Source organism: Humulus lupulus, chromosome 1 (assembly GCF_963169125.1).
Source record: "Humulus lupulus chromosome 1, drHumLupu1.1, whole genome shotgun sequence".
NCBI lineage: Eukaryota > Viridiplantae > Streptophyta > Magnoliopsida > Rosales > Cannabaceae > Humulus > Humulus lupulus.
In genome coordinates this window covers 137,887,432-137,912,764 of record NC_084793.1, presented here as the reverse complement: position 1 = coordinate 137,912,764, position 25,333 = coordinate 137,887,432, and the positions used below count along the sequence as shown (strand labels likewise).

General features: G+C 37.0%; 1 long non-coding RNA gene across 1 annotated transcript; it reads right to left on the bottom strand.

Annotated features, from left to right (window-relative positions):
- Positions 1 to 17,728: 17,728 nt before the first annotated feature.
- On the bottom strand, positions 17,729 to 18,612 carry LOC133798238 (uncharacterized). The gene is made up of 2 exons (XR_009875799.1): positions 18,396 to 18,612; positions 17,729 to 18,170 (listed from the first exon to the last, which is right to left on the bottom strand). It is a non-coding gene; the product is annotated as an uncharacterized LOC133798238 (long non-coding RNA).
- Between the last annotated feature and the right edge of the window lie 6,721 nt (positions 18,613 to 25,333).

Here is a 25,333-nt window from a genome sequence, read left to right as displayed (position 1 = left end):
CGTTACGGTGAACGGTGAACCGGAGATTTGACCCGCTACCCGAGTCCTTTGGTTAAAAACGTGTTCTAAGTGTTATTAACAGGCTAAGGTGGAAAACAACAAAAAAGGAAATGATATGTTTTATTTAATACATAAAACTGTTCATGGGCCCACAAGAACATTTACAAGTTATTTACAACTCAAAAAGGTCATTACTGTTACAAAATTACAAACCCGCCAACCTAAGCGGCAAAAATAGGGTAAACCCCCTAGTTCCTCTGAGAACTCCTTGGCCGTGGTGGTCAAGCGGCCGCATGTGTACACATCACCACCTAAGCTCTCCACTCAAGGTTGGGTGAGCTTTTCTTTCCCCCTGCATCACATAGCACCCATGAGCCAAAGCCCAGCAAGAAAACACAGTATTGAATATAAACATTATCAAATGATTATCACTATAATCACACAAAGCTTGTAGCTCTTAAACGGATGAGTGAATACCACTTGAGGTTCTAGAAAACCATACTGAGTGACTGACAAGCAAGTCACTAATTTAAGCAGAAGAGTGGCTGTTAGGTAAGCCACTATCCTTAAACAAATGAGAGACCGATAGGTAAGTCTCTAACTTAACAAATGAGTGACTGATAGGTAAGTCACATAAGCACTCATAATATTCATCGAACTTGAGGTCGGTCCGGCATTAATGCTCTTTGAGTCATCCAATGCAGATATCGATTAGATCTAATCTTTATTGGTTTGCGTTGAACATGCTAAAGCTGTCCTGACTAATGCTTCAGCACTATGTGACCAGTGGCCAGTACCACTGCCGAACCTGACTAATGAGTCACAGCTTCACAGTTGATACTGACACCTTTGCCAAATCTGACTAATGAGCCAGTATCATGCACAAGTGAGCAATATTTGATAAGCATTCAATAATCAATCCATGTCCGCATTTACACAATCAACATGCCTAAAAAATAATCACGCATGTCACATATGGGGTGCAGTTTTCTTACCTCTGATTCGAGCTAGAATGAATACAAGAACGACCCTTGAGAACGGTCTAGCTTTTAGTCCTTTAGCGGTCACCTAATCATAACAAATTATAGGATACCATCAACAAAATGATAATCAAGGGTTCTCAAACCAAGATCTATCCTCTGAGACATCAATCCCCACTAATTCGGGTAGTAGGAGTGATCCCGAGGCCTAAAACCATGTTCCCGGGGCCAAAACACTCAAACAGGCTTAACCCTGCTCAAGGGCTGCAGCCCTAGCACCTTGGGCCTCGGCCCCCAGCCACCACTGAAGCAAGGGCCGCGGCGCCCAACATCAAGGGCCCCGGCGCCCAGCAAAGGTAAAACCTCCCACCTACTTCTTTGAGCTAGGGTCGCGGCTCTCCAAGAACAGGGTCGCGACGCCCAACCTAGAACACGCCCAAACTCGTTCTCCAACATCCCAAAGCCTCCAAAATCATGCCTAAACATTACCAAATCATCAAATCAAAGTTCCCAAGCTTCCCAATGCTCCAAAACCATCAAAACCCAAGGCTCAATCGAGCCAAAAACTCAATGATTCACAAAAGCCAATTCTAAGCTTAGAAACTCGAAAAAACTCAAAACTTTAAACTTAGATTACCTTCGATTAGGTTGTTTCTCGTTAAATCCCTCAGTCAAGAAGCTTCTAATATTTCCTAGGATCGCTCTCGCTTGATTTCGACTCCTAGAACTCAAGATATCTTCGAAAACGCTTCGAACGGTGAAAATGAGCTAACGGGGAAGAACGAGAGGTTTTCTAACGTACGTTCTATCTGACAAGCTACTTCAAGCTTAAGTAACCTCAAATAAAACCTAGTGCTTGGGGTCCCAAAAACACCCCCAGGGACATTATAGTCAAAACTTCCAGAATTTCACAATGATCACAATAACTCCCAATTTATCATCAAATAAACATTCTTATTACCCAATAATTGACCCCGTTATGACAAAACCGCTAATCCATTATATAGGACCGTCTCATGCCGAATAGCTCGAATATATCTCCATAATAATGGAATCTCATTCACAAATCACATTATGCACCCAAATACACTAATTTTCCCTCAATGGGCCAAATTATCAAAAAAACATAATATTCAAATGTGGACCCACATGCATGCATATAACATCATATTATTATATAATTCACATAAACATGCACATAATCATTTAATGGCATAATTAAACAGTTATGGCCCTCCCGGCCTACTAATCCAGCCACTAAATCGCATTAGGGATTCGGGGCATTACAGGAGAGCTTAGGTGACGATGTGTACATATGCGGCTGCTCGACCACAACGGCCGAGGGTTTTAAAGAGGAACTAGGTTCAAACCCTATTTTGTTGCTTAGCTTGGCTGGTTGTAACTTTTTATTGTAATTAACCTTTTAAATGTATTTTGGGATCCCATGTATACAGTAAACGTTTGTATCTTTGACCAAAATTTTTAACCCTAAACCGTTAATCACGTTTAGATACATGATTATGGCCAAATGACTCGTTTAGCGAGTTGAACACTATTTAAAATACACAGCATAACGATCCCTAGGTAGTATGGTGTTGCAATCCCCCAAGCTTTGATGAAAACCTAGTCATAATGCATCCATAATAACAATCTATCAAGCTGTAAACCAAATAATAACTTCAGAATATTATTCTAGCCTCTGTCGCCTTGAATTATGCTATATCGGGTAGTAGAATCCTTCTCGAGCCTCAACATTTGGGTTCCTGAGCTCAAAACCCTCAAACAGCATATTTCCCATTTGAGTCGCGACGCACCCAAGTCAGAGAGCAAAGCTCTCTCAGCTGAAGGACACGGGCCGCGGCGCACTATACCCTGTGTCGCGGTGCTTGGGAAAACTTCAGAGGTCCCCAGGCCTCAATATTCAAGCGGGCCGCGTCGCTTGATGAACAGGGCCTGGCTCGAGCCTCAAAACCCATAAATCTCACCATTTCTCTACGTTTTCCCTGAGCCTAAATCAATAATTCACATCCTAAACATCATTTAAACCCAAAATTAAGTCTATATTTCCTATCCACACAACCTAGGCACCATAACAACCCCAGAAATCATACTACAAGCTCATCAAAACTAAACACCAATCTAATGTCCAACTCCCATGAAAGCTTAAGGTTCTAACAAAATTAAATAGAAACAAATCAAATTTAAACCCTTACCTCTGTGTTATCTTCAACCTTGAGCTAATCCCCAAGAACAACAAGTCTAATCCTTCAATCCTTTAGCCTAGAATCCTCAAAGTTTCATCAAACCTCCAAGCACCAAAGAGAGGAAGAGAGAGTTGAGTGTGTGAGAGAGAGAGAAAGTTAAGAGTTTCTATTTTCTGTCTTTCCTTAATTCCAGAATCCTCAGCTGCCTAATGTCTAAGTCCAAGTTTATCCCCCATCCTCCAAAATGTCCAAAATACCTCTAAGTCTACCCTTGGCCACTTAATGCCTCCAAGGGCAATCCCATTAACTGACACATCCCGCTAAATCCTCGAGTGTTCCTATAAATCTCTATTTAATCTCGACATACTTAATCAGTCACTAAACAACTACCCGTTACTAGATGAATCCCGAACACCAAATGTGTACCCAAAATACCCCTAGGCTCCTCCCGATTAGGGTATTCGACCCTATTGTGACTATTTAGTTATTTCGCTCCCTAGGACCGTCTCGGATCGCACATCACAAATTTATCACCACAATCTCGTGATATCAATCATAACACACATATATATTGCATTTATGCCCTCATCATGCAAAAATTACAAATATGCCCCTAATAACCAAATTGGGCCCACATGCATATTTAATTCACCTAAACATGCATTTCTAATAACATAATCATTTAAATTTACATATTAACATGATTAAATCAATTATTGCCCTCCCGACACACTAATCAAGGTCCTAAGACTTATTAGAAAATTTGAGACGCTACAAATATGAGATTAAGACCACATAGTTAAACTTTAGAATTTTCTAATATTTACTTAATATTATCAACATAATATTGGACATAGTCTATATATATAATAATTCAATTCAATTATTTATTTCATTTAAAACATTTTTAAACTACAATTGCTTTAAGGGCACTATTCCCAACACACCCATGGTCACTTTCTAGTTTTCTCTATTTTTCTTTTGAAAAGCGACCTTAAACAAATTATGAAAATGTTCAAGGTCATAATGCTCACCCGAGGCATAATAAACCTCTACCACTTTGATCTTCTTGTTATCATCATGAGTGGACTCCACTAGACAATGCATGAGTTCTTCTGATAAAGCCTCTATCTTTCCTGTTCTCCCGTATATCCAAAGATGAAATTCCAAGCTAATATGTTGTATAGTAGGTGTTCTTTGAGACATTTTTTACTGTCGTACCAAACTTGATCCAAATTCTTTTGCACTCATGGCATTTACAGTACTATTCTTAATAGTTGGTACTCCTTCAATGTTGTTCGTAAGTTGCCAAGCCATAATATCTTTTGAATTTTTTTGCTTACCATTTTGATGAAATCAACCATTCGTTCTACTTCTGTTTTCCCTTGGTATGGTTTCATTCTCATACACATGGTGTCTTAAATCATCTTAGACAATACCCAAAACTTTGCTGGGTCAATAACCATACTATTCAATCTAAGCACTTTCATGTTACTACGATCAATACATAAACGTTCACATTCTTATAACATTCATGCACAAAAATAAACAACTTCTCAAGTCAAACGTGAATTCATCTTTACAACATTCAAACATTGCATATCATTGTTTTCCGAGAACTTTACTCACAGCATAGAATTCTCAACTACTTGCATATTATCGTTCTTGAGAACATAAAATTCTCAAAATCTTGCATTCAAACTTGCTTTCCAATAATACTGATAAACGTGAAAATTTTATAATGATTTCATAAAAGCTTGCTAGGAGAATTTCTTAACAATATTTGAATTCGCAATCAATCATGTAAAACTTGAAACTTTTGCTAGCAATAAAAATATATATAAGCAACTAATAAGTCTTTAAAATAAAACGAAACTCTTGCATAATCAATTCAAGTCTTAATATGTTCACTAATGCTTTATTAAACTACCAAAACTCTTTGTTGAAATAGATGATATGTTCTAACTTTCACCACTCATCCCTGAGCATGCTACCTATGAGTAGTGGGTAATCTGGATCTCTAGTACTGGCATAGTCGTATTTAGTAGCGATAGGGATGGACCTAATAACTTTATCCTAGATATCTTGGCTGAGCTTAAATCGTACCTTCTGCCTAATCTTAGTCATGGTTTTGTCTTCCTTTACAATAACACTCATCTCCTTTACACAATCTTCATATTGTTCAACTAAGTGAGTAATTATCGCTCGATTCTTAACACACTCATTTATCTAGTCTCCTATAACCTCTCCTTAGAGTCTATTCAGGGTGTTTTTCGTTATAATACTCTCATTGGCTGATTTGAGTGCTTGAAACTTCTCATATGACCCGACTAAGATTGCTCTCTTATTCTGCAAGATTATTATCTTATCTTATCATTAATAACTATTATTTTTCTAAACACTATAAGTTGTTCATCTTTATCCTCTTCAACTCTAGGCTTCACTATCTTTCGTTTCTCTCTAATAAGAGCTTCTCCAGGCCCTTTAATTCTAGGTGGCATGATTACTCTGCAAACATTCCCAAATTCTAAGCGTTAATAATTGAAATAAAAAAATCATTCATCAAGAAAAAAAAATACCTACAACGTGATGAGTCGAGCCATTTTCCAGTCTTCCGTATGTATACTTTGAGAATATTCTGGGCCATTATGAACAACCTAGCTCTGATACCACATTGTAATGCTCTAAATATTCTATTTAAAAAAGAAAAACATAATTTGACATCATTCATAATAAAATACTAGTTTTGTCAATATCACCTTAATAATAAAACGTGCAGAAAATATTAGATCCATGTTTTCAATAAAACATTTAATGCAACATAATAAGTAACTTTAAAACCTTAATAAGAAAACATGCAGAAAATATTAGATCTAGGTTTATAACATGATACCAGTCTTATTTAAAATGCTTAAAAGATAAAATAATCATGTGGCGTCCTTGATCATTTTCTGGTTCATATGGCCCTCACAACATACATACTTCATCTGGAGGGGCTTCAACTCGCCACGCTCATAAGTAGACATTCAACATATACCTGCAACTGAAGGGAAAGTAAGGGGGTGAGCTCAGAGCCCAGTAAGAAAGTACAAACACTCAAACAGAACATTCAAATAATCATAGCCACTTTAAAAACTAACATAAAATCATAACTTGTTTAGTTTACACAATGTTGTAGCATTTCCATGGCAAACTCTTTCCATATATCTATTTTTCTCATTCTCATAGCACCAACGATTCTACTAACATACAATTTGATGTCTTAACATGCATGACATCTTATCAAAAAACATATTTAAACTCGTCATAGCCTAATTACATCAACTTGGCATATTATAACATAAATAGGTATAGCATAAACACCATAAAGGTCGTAACATGCATTCTCAGACATAACATATGTCAAACTTACCATTAATACATTTATATATAAAACAATAAAGGCAACAAGTATTATGGAATAGAAGCTGGGTGAGGAAAATTATTTCTCCTGGGATCACCTCGGTCATAGTTCTGGGGCAACTACTGCAAACATTCATACATGGTAAACTCATCATCTACCCAAATACTTGTGCCTGCAATCATCATCATAAATACAATAAACACATAACACATCAAATCATAATTTACAGCCATAGCACAAAAATACCATTATAAACTCATCAACGCATAACCACACATAAATGTGATAGAAGTTGGGATGAATAACTGTCCTCAAAGACCACCTCAGTCATTGTTCTAGGGCATCCACTGCCATATATCTCATATTTTAAAAAACTTGCGTTTGAAAACATTAGCATACACACATGCAACATAAACTCAAGAACAAAGTCCAACTTCCTTACCTTGGCATGGGTGTCTTTGAGAGAAAAGTATTGTGGGAAAATTTACGTCAAAAACCTTATAAACATCAAATAATTCTATGAATACCCATCATAAATAATTAAAGTCAACCCTTAAAGAAAACCCCAAAAACAGAGGCTAAATGTAGAAAACATCTCATCAAGATACCACTTTATTCTAGCATAGATCTGAAAATAGTAAAAACTACTCCAAATGGTTACATTTCCTTGTGGTGACTGAAACCCTTGTGGTACCTCCTCATTTGAAGTGTTTGAGAACCTTAAGCACCAATATCACATCTCTTAGAAAATCACATAGATGAAGAGAATACTTAAAACCAAATGGAGAATGCTTACATCTTTAAACCTTAATTTTCCATTTCATTTTTTTTTCTTCTCCTCTTCTCCAATTTCGCCTCTCTCTCTTTCTCTCTATGTGTGTTTCAGCCTAAGCCTTTCACCCTCTATTTATAGGCTCACAAATTCACCAACCATGTTTCCATCAAATCTCTTTATAAAGCCTAATTGATTCAAATCTTTCTATTCACGCGTATCATAAACCTAATCAAATAAATACCCAAATCATATCATCCTGTGATCTCTTCCCAAATCTTGAATCTAGACAAAATTCCTACTATGTCAATCCATCAAACCGTATATTCTTATTAATTTCGAAATCCATCTTACAATCTCTTATGATTTTCAAGAATCAAGTATCTAGACTTAATCTTAACCATGTTCATCTCTACCATTCACTTTGAAAATCATGACAATCCCATTTACCATTTTGATAACACTATATACACTACAACAATTACAGGCACTAGCGGCAGGCGTATTAGCGGCGAGCCCAGTCCACCTGTATTGTGTAGACTATTTGCGGCGGACAAGGTGGTCCGCCGCTAATAATGTTCGAGTATTTAATAATAAATAAATATATGTATTAGCGGCGGACTTACCACTATTAGCGGCGGGTAGTCCACCTCTAATACATGTGATAAAAACCCCGGGAAGTTTTTTAATTTTTATTAGCCGCGGATATTAGCGGCGGACCACCCGCCGCTAATAATATTAGCAGTGGGTAATCACTTCTATTTAGCCGCGGATCCCCACCGCTAATAATATTATTAGCTGCGGACAAAATTTAATAGCGGCGGGTCCCGCCGCTGATACTTTTTGGCTTTATCCCCGCACCGTCTCCTTCTCTCCCAAATCCCTCAATGTCAGTTTTACATTTTCATATTACTTCGTAAGTCTGAAAACCGATCCTCTCCATCTCCTCCACCGACTGCTCCATCTCCTTCACTGACCGATCCTCTCTATCTCCTCCACCGCAAGTCTGGTCTCCATCTCAAACATATCTGAGGTATATGTTTATTTAATTTTTTTTTTCATTTTCATATTAATTCGCAAGTCTCAAAACATTGTATTGGATGGTTTCAGTTCTCCGGTGCACATCCTCATTTTCCATTAGAGTTCTCTCCATTAGAGGTCAGTCCGTTTGAATATAATGTATTTCTGTATTTGAGTAAGAAAATCTTGTAATGTATTTCTGTTTATACTTGTTTGAGTAAAATGTAAATGAGAATTTTTTTGTTTAGAAATGTTTAATGGAAAGTCACCATTTTATTCATTAATAATAATAGTATAGTATTATTAAATGTCAACATTGTCATTGTTATAATTTTAAGGGTATAGACAGAGATAGGTCGTTGGGGTTCGGTGAGAATTTTCCAATGGTATAATGCTTAAAATTTGAAATTTGGAAAAACCCAATAGAACCAGCTGGAAGAATGTGAGAAGACCTTAGCAAGGAGCCGAGAGGGATATAAGTTGCAGTGGCTGAGAGGAAGAGAGAACCAGCTGTTGGGAGAAATTCGGAAAACCAATAAATTGCTTAAAAAAATGAATTATACCATTTTTAGTGTTACACTATCATTACATTTTATTACAACTTAACCCCTATTTACTATTTTATTACTAATTTTTTTGTCATCTGCCAATGTGAAACCACGTTACCATCTAAACTAACGTCACATTCTAAACTTTTAATTATTTTAAATTAAAAAAATATTTAAATTATTTAAAAATATATCAAAAACTAAAAAATATAGGCCCTCGGCAATCATTTTTTAAATGGTTTTCTGTTTATTAAGATAAAAAATTGATAACAAAAGATAAAAATATGTTCAGTTAGATTGTTTTTGTTTTTTTATTTTTGTTTATTATTTTTTGTTGTATATATTATATAAATTAAAAAAATAGTAACGTTACAATATATTCCAATACTATTAAAACACGTACCAATTGAATTGAAATAATTCATTTTTATTATATTAAACTAATAATTAGTTTAATATTTGAAAAATAAACTAGATTTAATTATAGTAATAAAATTAAGAATAAAAAAATGTTAATATTTATTAAAAAATTATAAACATAAATTTTAATTTACTTTAAAATTATTAATTGATAATTATAAATAGAAAAATAATTTAATTTTAGAATAATTAATTAAGTAATAAGATATCATAAAACTCAAGTCTGTCCAGGAATAACACTTACCATAAGACATCATAAAATATTGAAAATAATAAAACTTTTTAAAATGATAGGATTAGGACAGTTGCATTTTTCTTCCCTTTCTTATACTCTCTTATAACACTTTAGATGGCGATTGACAAAACTTGGACAACATTGAGAAATCGTGGCTGTCAAGAATATTGGAATGGTCTGCAAGCTTTTTTGAGGATGGCGTCGGAACATAAAGATTCTGATGGAAGAATTAGGTGCCCATGTGTGAGATGCAATAATAATAGATTTGAATCTTTGGATGTTGTTCGGGCACACGTATTCAATAGGGGTTTTCATCAAGCTTATGATAAGTGGATATTTCATGGTGAGGTGGAAGAAATTGTTGCCAATGAGGAGGTTGATGAGAATGAAGACGATGAGATGATTCACGTTGTGGAAGACTTTCTTTTACCGACAATTGAGGAAGTAGAAAGGGATCCCGATGGGAGTCAGTATTATGACGAGTTATTTGAGGAGATTGAAGCGGAGTTGTATCCTGGATGTGATTGGATTTCATCCCTGAACTTTTTAGCAAAGTTATTGCATCTAAAAGTTACAGGGAAGGTACCTAACAACATATTTGATGAATTGCTGAAGTTGTTAAAGCTTGCATTTCCTAAGGAAAACAAAATTCCCGGATCATACTACGAGGCGAAAAAGAGATTGAAAAAATTAGGGTTGGGATACGAGTCCATTCATGTGTGTCAGTATGATTGCTGCTTATTTTACAATGAGCTTGCATCTAAAGAGACATGTCCAGTATGCGGAAGTAGTAGATGGATTACTTCTGAAATGACGAACGGAAAAAAAGTGCCACACAAGGTGATGCGTTACTTTCTGTTAACCCCTTGGTTGAAAAGATTATACAGTTCAAGGATTACAGCGAAACACATGATATGTCATCACGCCGGGAAATCAAAAGATGAAGGGGTGATGCGACACCTGGTGGACGGCTCTGCGTGGCAGGACTTTGTTGCCAAGCATCCTGATTTTTCAAGGGATCCCAGAAATGTTCGTCTGGGCTTAGCTGTTGATGGATTTAATTCATTTGGCAACATGAACCTTGCATACAACATGTGGCCTGTGGTGTTGGCAAACTATAATTTGCCACCTTGGTTGTGTATGAAAGACAATTATTTCATGTTGACCCTCCTTATTCCTAGGTCAAAATCACCCGGTAAGGACATGGATGTATTTCTGAGACCATTGGTGGATGAGTTGAAGGATCTGTGGGTTAACGGAGTTGATACAAGAGATAGTACGACCAACAGGGTGTTCAAGATGCGGGCAGCCCTTTTGTGGACAGTGAACGATTTTTCAGCTCACAGTAGTTTGTCTGGATGGAGTGGTCAGGGATACAAAGCTTGTCCTACGTGTAATGAGGACACAACTTCCATCCGAATGATCGGTAAGACATCTTATGTTGGTCACAGAAGATTCTTGCCAAGTACTAATCGAATGAGAAGAGACACCGAGTTCGATGGAGAAGTTGAGAGAAGACGTCCTCCGAGACGGTTTACTTGTGAGGATATACAAGAACAAGTTAATGCTCTTGCAGCGCAAGTTCTAGGAAAACATGTCCAGTTTGGGGGTGTGAAACGTAAAAGAGGAGTAGATGAAGGTAATTGGAGGAAAAAAAGTATATTTTACGAGCTTGAGTATTGGTGTACAAACAAATTAAAACATAATATAGATGTCATGCATGTTGAGAAGAATGTGTGTGATAGTCTCCTTGGCACCATCTTAGACAATGATAAATCTAAGGACACCACTAATGCCAGGCATGATTTGAAAAAGATGGGTGTGAGAGAATCATTGTGGATTTATGAAGATAAGAATGGGAAGCTGATGAAGCCGCACGCTCCTTATGTGTTAACTCCAGCGCAGAGGCAATAGTTTTGTCAGTTTATAAAAGGAGTTAGATTTCCAGATGGCTTTTGTTCAAATTTGAAGAAGAAAATGTCCGAGAATGATACATCCGAGAATGATACAAATATTCTTGGGTTGAAGTCACACGATTGTCATGTGATAATGCAACGATTACTTTCTCTCGGTGTTCGCAAGTTTCTTCCAAAATCTATATCGACCACTATTGCAGAATTGTGCAATTTCTTCAGGCAAATATGTTCAAGGACTTTAAATGTTAAAGATATGGAGGAAGCACAAAATGATCTTATTAAGATATTGTGCAAGATGGAGTTGATTTTTCCTCCAACTTTTTTTGACATAATGATTCATTTGGTATTACATTTGCCAGAAGAAGCTATATTGGGTGGCCTGGTATTTATGAGGTGGATGTATCCTTTTGAAAGGTACATGAAAAAATTAAAGAATTATGTGGGAAATAAAGCTCGCCCTGAAGGGTCGATCGCCGAAGGCTATGTTGCAGATGATGCTTTGACCTTTTGTTCAATGTATTTCAAAGACATTGAAACAAGATTTAACCGTCTTGATCGAAATGAAGATGCAACTTATATCCCAAGAAACCTTACAATTTTCCAATCTCAATGTCATCCACTCACAAAGGGAACTTTGAAGCCTCTCAATCATAACACTAGTGAAATAGCTGAGTGGTTCATACTTGAGAATTCTCCTGAAATTGAGCCTTATTTAGAGTAAGTTTATTCTCTTATAAATTAGAACATGTGTGGTTATTATCAATTTTTTGTTATCAAGAATCGTAACACTATTCTAATTAACAGCAAACACCTACAAGAGATTAAACAAAAATACCCAGATGGTGATCATGATCATTTGCATAGGAAAATTTTTCGTTCGTGGTTTCATAAAAAGGTAGCTTTGAACTTTGAACAGTCATTTTATTAATGATATATTTTGTGAATCTAATACCATTTTATGTATTTAGATATATGACTTGCATAAGCTTGGGTCTTTGGAAAATGGTGATGAATTGTTAGCTTTAGCATCTGGGTCAGATCATTTGTCAACCTTTTACCAAGGTTGTATAGTCAATGGTGTTCGATTTATTGCACACGACCGAGATAAAAAGCGCACCACACAGAATAGTGGAGTGTCTGTTGACGAAACATAAGGTTTTAATTATTACGGCACACTTGAAGAAGTAGTGATACTATCTTTCACTGGTGCATATTCAGTGGCATTATTTCGGTGCAAATGGTTTAATACAAATCCAAGAATGAAGAAAACAGTCATTGAAAATAATATCACCAGTATAAACGTCAATGGTGAATGGTACAAAGATGAGCCGTGCATACTTGTTACTCAAGCTAAGCAAGTTTTCTATCTCGATGATTTACTTAGAGGTCGTGATTGGAGAGTTGTAGAAGATGTGAATCATCGACAGATTTGGGACATTAAGGAAAATTCTGATGAGGTTAATGATGTTATTGATGTTGAACATGAAACAAGTTCATCAAATTTTGTGTTGACTGTGGACCTCGGAGAGTTGATTATGCAATTTGATCAACCTGCTGCATATGTTGGAGCTGATGAAGAGGGTGACGACGAAGCTGATATGTCGGAACATGAGGAAGTCGCAGATGCAGAGGATGAATTGTTAGTTGAGCTTTGTGAAGATGAAAATGTGTCTCCGATTACTGATGGAAATGATAGTGATTACTCTGTTTAGTTTTTCTATTTGTGTAACAGAACTATATATTTAAATATAATAAAGTTTTTTTTGTAATTATTATTATTATGAATTGAATGTGATATACTTCTATTTTAATGCTAATTACTAACTAATAAATTTTAAACTGAAGTATAATGTCAGCTGATATAGCTACTTATCACGGCGGAGATGGTGGTGGTCAAGACCTGCCAGATCCTTCTAGGGTACCATCATCTTGCGAGTCAGGTTAAATATTGCATATTAAAATTATTTTTAGAAATTATATTGTTAGATAAATATAACATCAATACTAATACTGATTATTGTTAATAAATTTTAAAGCCCCGCCGACGAGAAGAAAAGGTCATGGCCTTGCTAGTAATAATGTTCTTGAAGAACGAAGGAAAAAAGCCGGGAAACCATTGGATCCAGAGCTTGATCCTGTGACCAACAAAGTGGTTGGGCAGGAGGATCAAGCTTTTATTCGCATGTTGGGCACTCTAGTTACCATTTTGTGTCCGGGACATTATTTGGATTTGGCTGATGTACCTCAACAGTTTAAGGATCAAGTGCTTGATCGTATGAGGGTAAAAAAATTACAAATCTTGTACTTTTCATTATTTATTTCCATTATTTACAAAGTTATCTAATTTTTTTCTTAATGTAGTATTACTATAATATAAACGGTCATCCACAACGTGAGTCAGTTCTGGCAACTGTCAACAAGGAGATGGGCGAAAGATATTGCGAGAGAAAGAACAATAGACATAAACACTTCAAAAGTCATTATGCTGGACCAGAAGATTTGGAGAATGTCCTCTCTAAGCCACCTGACCATTGCACTAAGGAGGCTTGGCAGAATATTTGTGAATTGTTTTTAGCGAAAGATTTTTGGCTCGTTCCGCTAAAAATCAAGCAAACAGAAAACAAATGAAGTATGTAACAACACAAGGCACAAAGTCGTTGGCAGCTAAGCGTCACCAATATGTAAGTGAAGATGTTAATTTAATTTTATAAATAACACATTCTGAAACATTTTGTTTACATTTGTATAGGAGAACCCAGATGCGCATGTTGTTGATACTTGGAGGGATGCTCATATGAAAAAATCGACAAAATCTTTTGTCAATGAGGCAGCTCAACAAGATTATGTAAGTGAATAGTATTGTTTTCTTGTTTCTAATGTTTCTAATTTTTGTTCATAATGTTATCTTTATACAGGAAAAAATGGCGGCAGAGGTTCAGAGGTCACAACTTGAGAGGCAAAGTCAACAGCAGAGTGAGACATCTCTTAATGTATCTGGCGTTGATTTGTCCCCGGTCAATCAATACGAGATACTAAGTAAAGTACTCGGGGAGAGATCTGACTACCAAAGAGGAGTGGGTTATAGGGCGAAAGGGAAGGCAAGAAAGACAAGCTCTAGCTCTACAGATCAAAGTCAGTCCCAAGCAAATACTGTTGCTACGCCTAATGAAGATAGACTACTATGGCTCTGATGATGAAGGCAATTCGTGAGACGCTTCAGTCTGTGGTACCTGAGCAACCCAGTAATCTGTATGACCCATGGTTTGACAGTTTTTTGCAGAGGTATTTGCCACCACAATCCGAAGGTGGTTCGTCTTCTCAGAGTAACACTGCCAATCCTGACCTTCATACACTGCCACAGCAGCAGTACCATCCTCCTTCACAGTATCCGCCACAGCAGCAGTACCAGCCTCATCCACCGTATCCGCCACATGTGTCGTCGCAACAACCTCCTCAGTATCAAAACCAATACATTTTTGGACGCTCTTCCCAGTGTCCTCCACTATATTTTAGCTTTACCAATTTTCAAGGAGGATCGATGCAGCCTCCGCTACCTAATGTTAGGTATGGGGAGGTTGGAGGTTCGTCGCAGCAACCATATGTGAGATATGGTGAGTTTGGTGGTGGGTCGCAGTCACAGCCTCGAGATCAGTTTGGGGACCTCACGCTCGGACGATCATCATAGCCACCTTAAATTCCTTCACCGTCATAGCCACAACCGTCACCCTCACTATCATAGCCACGGCCACAGCCACAGCCGTCATCCTCACAGCCACACCAAAATGTTGAAGATGAGGACAATTTCAATATTAATCTTAATGATTTTATTTAGTTCTTAGTTTATGTATTTTGACTGAATTAATACTGTATTAATTTTTAATGACAATAGCGATATTAGCTAGGTTGATAAATATTAAAACTATTCACATTAATTTTAATGTTAGTTATGTTTAAATTAATTAAATGCTTATTTTGTTAAATTTTATTATGAATTATTTTTAAAAATAATTAAATTTAATAAATATTAATTTATTTCAAATAAATTATAAAAACAATATTAGAGGCGGATCCCGCGGCTAATAATAATGAATCTGACATATGTATTAGCGGCGGGCTCCGCCGCTAATAATCATTATTAGCAACAAATAATTTGACGCGGGACATTAGCGGCAGATGTCACCCTTATTAGCGGCGGAGTCCCCCGCTGCTAATGTGTTCAATTCTTGTAGTGATATAAAAGATTTCACTTCCTTTTATAAAATGATTCAATGATCATTTAAAATAAAAATCAATATTTCCCGTATATTTACCTTAAATACTCACATTTTCCCAAATATGGAAACTTTTCATAATCTTTTCTCTTGGCCTTAATCAAGACCATATCCATCATCCTTTCTCTTTTTACCACACACCCAAGGTGACTTGCACACACACTCACACATATAAAAGAAAAAACACAATAGAAAATAAAATAGGAAAAAATAATTACACTAAAAAACAAATAAACAAGTAAATAGATAAATAGAAACTTAATTAAAAATATATTATATAACAAACAAACAAATCCAAGATATGTGTACCTAATACTACACTATCGCAAGGACACTGGGTCGTCGCAAGGACGGAATTGTTATGACTAATTTTTATGATATAAGATGACAATGTTTGTGCTAGATAAGGCACGAGGCAAGGTAGTATATAGAAAAAGGTAGGAGTTTGAGGCAGTGGAGGTCATAGGGTCACTCACTACCTTAAACTGTCAACGACTTATATACGATGCTTATGTGATACATGTTTATATGAATATAATGTTTGTCTACGATTGATTATGATTTATGCTATGAATTTCGTATATGATTCGTGTTATGATGGATTCTTATGACTCATGTTATGGTTTGCTTATGACTTAAATTATGTTTAGGATTAGGTTGTTTTGGTTTTATTGGGGAACTATATTGCGTTGTGACATTTATAGCTCTTCCTACTAGGCGTCAGCTCACATATACGTACTCTGTTTTGTAGGTAAAAAAAAGTGTAGTTTGATGAGGCGATCCGTTGAAGAAGGTTCGGTTGGATGTGTGCGTGTCATGATTAGCTGACCTGAGGATCAAGGGTTGTTTGCTTATGTTTTAATTTTTTTAATAAGTTTTCAAACCTTGGTTTAGTGTTATGTTCAGAACATGTATTTTTATTTGTTTTAAATCTGATTATAAATGCATTAAAAGTTGTTTTTATTTTAACGTTGAGATCTCAAACTGCATGTATATATAAAAAAAAAAAAAAAGTCAATTATGTTTTGCTTTAAAGGAAAATCAGTTATTGTTTTTTTTTTAAAAAAAGAAAATCTGTTAAATGTTAGTTTACTAATTATTGATATTTTTACTAAATTAATTAGCCTTGAATACGGTTGGTTACAAAACTTGCACAGTTGAAACACAGGAGTGGGTGTTTGGGTGTTTTTCATATTTAAACTGAATCCATACTAGGTCTTTGTTCTTCACATAGGAATAAGTGCATGGTTAACTAGAATCTTAGTTCAGAACCTCAAATATCCCTTTCTAACTAATTCCTTTCTTGTAGATTTATGTGGACATCTCAATAAATTTAACCCACTTTAGCAGTAATTAATGGAATGTTAGCGGAGTACGGAAAGATACTTGGAAGTCCATCAGCTTGGATCCAAAACACGGACAGTCGAAAGAATCATCTGTAGACCAATCCTGAAGGTTGAGCAGCGCTCCCTCGGCAATTGAAGGTATTCTCTCCAAAATAGGAGCACAATCAATCTCCAAAGAGAAGACTCAACGGAGGAGCGTAATCGAGAATATTTTTATAATTATTTTCTATAAAATGGTAGCTGGAAGGCAGTGTATTAGGCACGCTTTTGAAGTAATTATTAAGACATTTTTCACATAGACATTCATCATCACCATGCCTCAACTCACTGCTGCCAAAGGCCCTTCCATATTCTCCACATTGATGTTCATTTAATTTATTTTTACTAACTTAATTAATTTTATTTTCTGACTTGTATAAATATTTATATATATATATATATATCATGGAGAATTGTACACCAGTTTAGCCAATTCTAGCTGCTAAAAGGTGTATAATTCCAATACTTGTACTTCGAATTGAAATAATGATCTCAAATTTAATCTCTAATGAATAAATATTTTATTTTCTTTGTATAAATGGATCTAACTTCTTAGTATATTAACACTAAAATATAAATACTTAATGCTATTATTATTTCTTGAGCAAATTACTCTAAACATACACAGAAAAGCATGCTGGCGATAATTATTACACAAATTAAAAAGCACCATACAAAGTCAAGAAGCTGCTATTACATACATATAGATACATAAATTACAGAAGAGAAGAAGATGATATGATCACAAAGGGGCAAAACGGTCCATGAGCAAAAAAACAGTGTCTTCAGAGAGAGTACTAGAAGAAGAAGACGATGAAGAAGCAGCAGCAGCCTTAATGTTCTCCTCATTTTGAGCTTCATGTTGATCGTCATCTTGTTTGGGCTTCGATGACATCAAAACTACGCGGCGCTTCCCGGCTGCTCCGACCTTCTGGCCGAGCTTTCCCAGCTCATTCATACACATCTCCACCACGGCTAACATTTTCTTTTTATTATTCTCACAACCTTTTTAATTTCTGACGAGAAAATAAGAAGGAAAGTAGAGTCTTATATAGAAAAAAAAATTAAAAAAAGAAAGCAAAGCATGCAAGTGGTAATATATATTAGTATGACTAGCGTCAACCGTTTATAGGCACAAGATTTGAATGTTTCGGATTTTGGAATATACGAAATAGCACACAGAATATCAATATTGATATGGAATATGCGAACCCCAATTGGGCACTGTTTTCTGTGCTTACAATTCTTTGCGATGGAAATGATTCCGTGTGCCTGTGCCCCCTCTTTTTCCTTCTCTTCTACGGCCACTAGTTTTCCAAGTGTAAACTTTTCCTTCTCTCTCTGGACCACCATTTTTCCCCATAATACAAATGTGATTTCTTTTTCCAAGTAAAAGTAAATGGAAGATCACACAAGTCCCAGTCCGACTTGGGACTGAAAAGAGTTAGCAACTAAACCAGTCACTTATTATATTATGTTGGGTAAGTAGTATTTTGAGCAAAAGTTATTGATTGGAATTTTTGTTTTGTTAAATTATAATTGAGACTCTATGTTTTGCAAGCAAGGTAGAACAAAATAATACTTTATATTCAATTTTAGTAAAAAAAAAAAAATTTAAATATAATCTTTTATGTTTTTTTTAAACTCATTATATTAGTAACAACCCGATAATTGATTTTATAATTGAAAATATTTCGATCAAAATTAAATATAAAGTACTTTTTTATTGCATTTTGTCAAACACAAAATCTCAATTGTCATTTAATAAAACACGGTGTTCCATCCGTAACTTTGTAAAACACAAAGTATAAAATAGGTATTATCCTATTATGTTTTTTAAGTGTTATGATTGATTTGTTAATGTGGTTGGAGTAAGGGATGATAATCACCGGTTGTTAAAGTACATGATAACATATGCGAAGATAAACGTCATCAAATGTTGTTTAAAATAGTTTTTACTTACCTTCTTTATTTTATTTGTGAGAAAAATGATTAAATTATTTGAGCCGAACAGTCCCAAAATACGAATTGAATTGGGGTGAGAGTGACAACTTAAAATGATAAGGCTGAGCTGTGGAGTTACCCAATTCGTGATTATCCAATGATACAGTTGATAAATAAGAAAGATTGCCATTGGTGCAAAGACCGTGTAAATTTCAGCTCATACTTTTCAAATCTGCTACAGCTAGACTTTGTCTTTGTACGGGAACAACTTTTATGTAGTGTTTTTGGAGCTTTTTCGAACTTTTATCTAGATATTTTTCTGAGAACAATAATGACCCGGAGACCAGATATTTTCTCATTATTGCCTATTTTTCTTATTCAATATGTCGGACTTATTTTTTGAAACAACAAATAGTGGCTCTGATTAATGAGTCTCGTACAAATTACAATAGTATTTTCTTATTATCTGGGACTGAGAACAACGATTTCTTTCTTCAGTTGTGGTTTTGTTTTATAAAATAGCCGTATTCCAAGGATAAATTAAAATACACTATATTTCATAAAAAGACATATTTACAAGAGCCGATTTCACATTCCAGACAAAAAAAAAAAAAAAAAGTAGAGTTCAAGCTGCAAAGGTATTAACAAACTGAGTAGTTATATATATATTTATAGGATTTCAAGGACTAGCACATTCCACAATCATAGAAACTGAAGCTTCAGAACAAAGTGCTAAAGGTGAGTTGGCTCCCATGACTCGGCTAAAAGCTGAACTCAACCCAGTTGTGATTGTGATTGAGATCCCTTCTTTCTCTTTAAACCCATCAGAAGACTCAGCATTACAAGGACCCGACCCTTTGGAGAAAAGGGTTTTACCCTTTTCCTTCAGCTTAGCCATCTCTGTTGTCCACATATCTACCAATCTTCAAGACAAATGAAGATTTTTTTTTCTTTAAGAGCTTTTGCGATTTGGAAAAAGGGAGATATTTTTTTTTTTAAGGTTGTGGGTATGTTTTGTTTAGATTGTATTGAGAATATTTAAGTGGGGTATTTATATATAGTGAGAGTGATTTATGAAGAGAGTGATATATACAAAGCTTACTAGTAATAATATCTTTGTATCAGTGAGCGTAATAATCTGTGTGCTTTGTAGGGGAAAAGGTTTTTGTTTGTTTTTTATTTTGGTTCGTTACAGCTAGCTTTCTTGTCTTCCCACAATATAGTCCCAAACCGCAGCAAGCTAATTGTATTGTTAAATTACAATAAAGAAGATTCCGATCCCAAACTAATAATATAATAATGAAATCTTATCCATTCCAATGAAGTTCTCTATCTATTTATTAATAATCCTCCAAAAAATTTAAAAATTACACTTTAATACCTAATTTTTTTTTGCCATAATAGTACATAAATCTACAATTTTGGTGCAACCGTTAGTACTCACCATTAATGTCCATTAAGTATCTGCATGACACATTTTTATACTCGTAAATTTAGGCATTAAAATATAACTTTATAAATTATTTGGGTATTATTGCCGTCAATATTCCTAAATTCTTTAAATACTATAAAAATTATTTTAAATTTTAAAAAATCTAAAAGAATATTAAAAACTAATTAATAAAACTAAAATTTAAAAATTCAAAACAACCCAAATTAAAATTGAAACTCAAAATCATTCCCAAATCCATATTATTAATTAGTTTTTAATAATTTTTTAGATTTATTAAAATTTAAATGATTTTGTGTAATATTTAAAGAATTTAAATAATTTAGTCTAAAATCATCCCAAATCCATATGTATCACATGAATACTTAACGGGCAGATAACAGTGAGTACTAACAGTTGCACCAAAATTGTAGATTAGGTTGTTGATCGCCTTTTTCGCTATCAACCTTAAAACGAGAGATTACATAAATGAACAATTAAGAACACCAAGGTTTTTACGTGGTTCAGGTTATAAAAGAACCCTAGTTCACGAGTCTCTGATATTAAGTAGATTGGAAGCTTGTTGAGGCAAGTTCCAATGGTGTATTCTCAGGCAGCGTTTAGATTGCTCTAAGTACAAGATGTTTTTTCTCTAAAAAATCCAACCCTTTACAATGAGACCCTAGCTCTATTTATAGAGGATGGGGTAATTAAAACTAATCATTTATAATTAATATACATTCTTCCTGTTATTGAGGGATTAATACCAATTCAATGCAGTGAGCTGCAATGAATAGAGACCATGACCCAAGCGAGATTCATGGGGCCCACTGCAGAAAGGTACCTACTTTATGGGGAACATGCTCTTGGTACTGTTAGGGCATGTTGTACATATTTTCATGTCAGATGGCATAGTGGGAGTGCGAATTGTTGAGTCGCACAATCGACAACACTTTAGGCGGATTGCCCCAAAAAGGTTGTCAGGTACTCCTATGATGGTGTTAACCCGCATTGGCTGACACCTGGCTTATCTTTTAGATCCCGAGGGCAAGGTCCTCAGACTGGAATATAACTGATCATAAGAAACCTGTGGATTACCAAGCGGCTCTCGGTACATAGCCTTTGAAAGACGTTCGTAGCTCTTTGGACATGGCCCTGGACAAATGTCCGCGTCCTCCCTCAATCTGAGGGGAGTAATCTCTGATTGTAGGACCAACCCCCCGAGGACTGATTCTCAAGGCATGGCCTCATCGAAAGAAGTACATGTCCTGCTACATGTCCCACTCGTACTGCCACGTGTCCTTGGGTGAAAATACAGACAACATTTGCCCCCCAAGTCTCTACTCATCCTTGGGCTGTGGAGACTTAAAACTGGGGAAAACTTGAAAATTCCTCCGATAAAAATGTTTGGACTTCTACTAATGTCACTACGAGATTTCATGTCACATGCTGAATCCCTATTGTTGGGCCCATCAATTCGTGTAATCAATGAAGGGTCAGATCCGCGGCCTGAAACGTCTTTTCTATATCCTAGGTGTCCTTTCAGCTTATACTCGAGATTTTCCTTTTCCAATGCCAATGATCACGATTTGCACCTTTCTAATCCTCGGCCCTTGGATCATTCTCGAGTACCCATGTCCTAGATAATTCGATGGTTGGAGTGAGCTTACTTCGCCCCCAAGCACCAAACCTATAAAAGGTCGAGAATCAAATTTTCAACGTTACTTTAGCCCATTTCAAATTTCTCATGCCTTCGACTCTTCAACCTCTCAACCCATTTTCCGGCTCTACATCCTCTCCAACCCCCTTGCCATTCTGGACGACTGGCGGGAAGCTTCGTACTTCTGGGTGAACGACAAACAGTTCTTCAGAGTTCACACTCGGTTCAGCACAATCCGACGCTACTTTTCGAGTAAGTATCCTTGAACTGTGACTTTTCGTTTTCATGCGTATTTGATAATTTAGGATGCATGCTTAGGGGTTGTTTTTCGAGCCTTTCAGAGGTTGTTTTTTCCTTATTTGTAGTCATAAATGGCCTAACTGGCTCTTTTAAGTGTTTTGAAGTGTTATGGGGCATTTTTCCTCATTCTTTGTCTTCGACTAGAATCTAGAAAATTTCCAGATTTTAGCGATGTTCATCATCTCCGATGGTGTTCATCTTTTCCGGTGGTGTCTCTGGTGCCAAGTGATTGGCTCCGAGGACACCCCAATGTTATTAGTCTATTTATTTCTCCTTCCCTGAGCAATTGTCTTAAGGGTTCTAGTTTTGGCCCAAATTTTTTCGGTTCAAGGCGCTAACTACTTGGTGTTTGTTTTCAAATGTTTGAGGAGCTTCATCAGCTCCACCAACAAGGGTTCTACGCCTTTACCAAAAAAATACTCCAGATGGCCTGAGAGGTAGAACAACGCCTCGAGAAGGGGAAACAAGTGGCTGGGAGCAGCCAAGCTCTTATCGTACGGGAGAGATTGAAGCCGGCAGTGGTGAGGCCTTGCAGAATTGGCCTTTAGGAGGAAGAGGCCAACGCTGGCCCGACACTGTCAGACACCCCATATCGTGCCATAGGATTCGAAGCAGAAGACATTCCGAGTAAGCTACGACATCGGGGTGCCTTGGCTAAAATACTCACCAACTACGGGGTAGATGATAGTGAAATATTAGTGCGCCTGGCTCGGGAGGATGAGAGGGCACACGAAAGTATTCACGGGCTCGGGCCCTAGAGCGCTTAGCATCTCCAAGCGGGTGCAGCTCTGCCATTGCATCAATACTATGTCGACTTCCTTAAGTTTGTCGGCATATCCCCATTTCAACTGTCTCTGAACGGCCATCGGGTACTGGCCGGACTGTACATTCTGTACAAAATAAAAAACTGGCCCACTCTGTCCCCCACCGAAATACTGTATATCTATAGTTTTCGATAATGCTCAAAGAAGGGGTAAAAATTGGGATATTATACCCTGATGAGGCATAGGAGTCTGGGGAGAGGCTATAAAGCCTCGTGCTGCAACGAGAACCATGCTCGGGCTTATAAAGACCAATTCTTTTGGGTGGACGGTTTCCTAATGAGGTCTAATTTCCTTATACTCCTGGACTTCACAACCGTGGGTAAGTATTGCTCTCGCGTAAGTTAGCATGATAGTATTTAGCTCGCTACTTATCTTTATTCATGTCGTTCTAATCAAGTCCGTATCGTTGTACCCCTTTCGTTGACTCCTTCGAAGAAAGGCTTCAGGCGATGGGCTCTCTTCGCGATGAGGAACTAGGACCCCCGTCCTCATCACTGATTCCTGACTTCGATAGTTTGGGTTGCTTCTGGTGGGGCAAAGCATAAATCTGGTAGTCCTAACCAAGTTTCGGGACTCGAAGAGATCTTGGATGGAGACGAGGCTACATACGGATTACATGACGGCCAAGGCACAACAACAATATCAGCAGTGTCTTCACGAGGAGCACGCGGAGAACGTTCTTGCTATCAAAGCAGTTGTTGAGGCGAAAGAAGACGAAGAGCTTAAGGCGGAGCTTGAAGTGGAGATCGAATCATCTTCCATGCCTCAATGTAAATCTCTGATCATTCTTCACTATGCTAGGCATGTAGGGGAGGGAACTAGTCCCGAACATATATTATATTCTCCCTACCTTCTCGAATGTGGCCAAGCTTCGAAGTGTTGCTAGTCTATGGAGGAATACCAAGATTACCAGGATCTCATCGACATGTTCCTCTGTAACCCAAGGAGGAAGAGGCAGCCTCAAGGCTTCGTTCCTCTTGGTTTTTTCAGTACAAAACCAAATTATCACAGAAGATGGGTCGTCTTGTACCCGAATTTGCTAATACCATCCTCCATTTCGAGGAGCCTGATCATGGTGGGGCTCCCGAGGAGTTTTATCTTTCTTTTTCGCACGTGTTTTATTTTGTTGTGGTTTTCCTTTCATTTATCGGGACTAACCAGGGTGTTTCCTTTGTGCATATAGTATGGCCCTTTCAGAATTGGTGGATTCGAAATGTCAAAGGGTGTTGGGCCCTTTTGAGATCGATACCCTGATGACCCCAACAGCGGTGCCCACGCCTCTTCGATTGTTTCAGCATCCTCTACCACTACTCCAATGGCCCTTACCCTGAGCACAATAGTTGTTGGTGAGGTCATAGACCTCGAGACCTCCTCTCCTCGAGATGAGGGATTCTTCGGGAAAGGCAAAGAGATCCCTTCCAACCCCCTTCAAGCCAAGGTCCCCCAGTTGGTCATCTTTCTGGATTATTATGACGACGATGGCTCGGATCTACACAGGGAGGTCACTGAGTACTACAATGCTCATGCCAGAGAGGGAAACGAGAGTGTCCGACTATTGAACAAATATTTGCATGAGGACTAGCAAAAGGAACCCGTTGTTCCTCCTCGTCACGAAGAGCTTGAACCTCTCGTCGTGGGGAGAATAGGAGACAGGGCCTTACCACTCAGCATGGAATTCATGTAGGGAATAGCGACGTCCTTGTGTGAGATGTTCGATGGTTGCTTCGCCCATTGCGACGATGACAATGAGGTGGTGCTGGTGGAAACCATCCACCACGCTTCCACTAGGGTAAGTCTTGATTTCTGTTCAAGTTCGATGAATATTTTCTGTCTTTTTGGTTAACTCATCATTCTAAATTTATAGTTTGCAACCCTAAATCAATGACTTGGGGACCTGGTGTAGATGCGGTCTCTTGAGCTGAAGAAGACTAAAAAGGAGATGGTTTGTGTCTAGGTGGAGCTTGCTCAAATCCAAGAGACTGCAGTCCCTCTTGAGGAACATTTGCGGCTCCAGAAAGATGT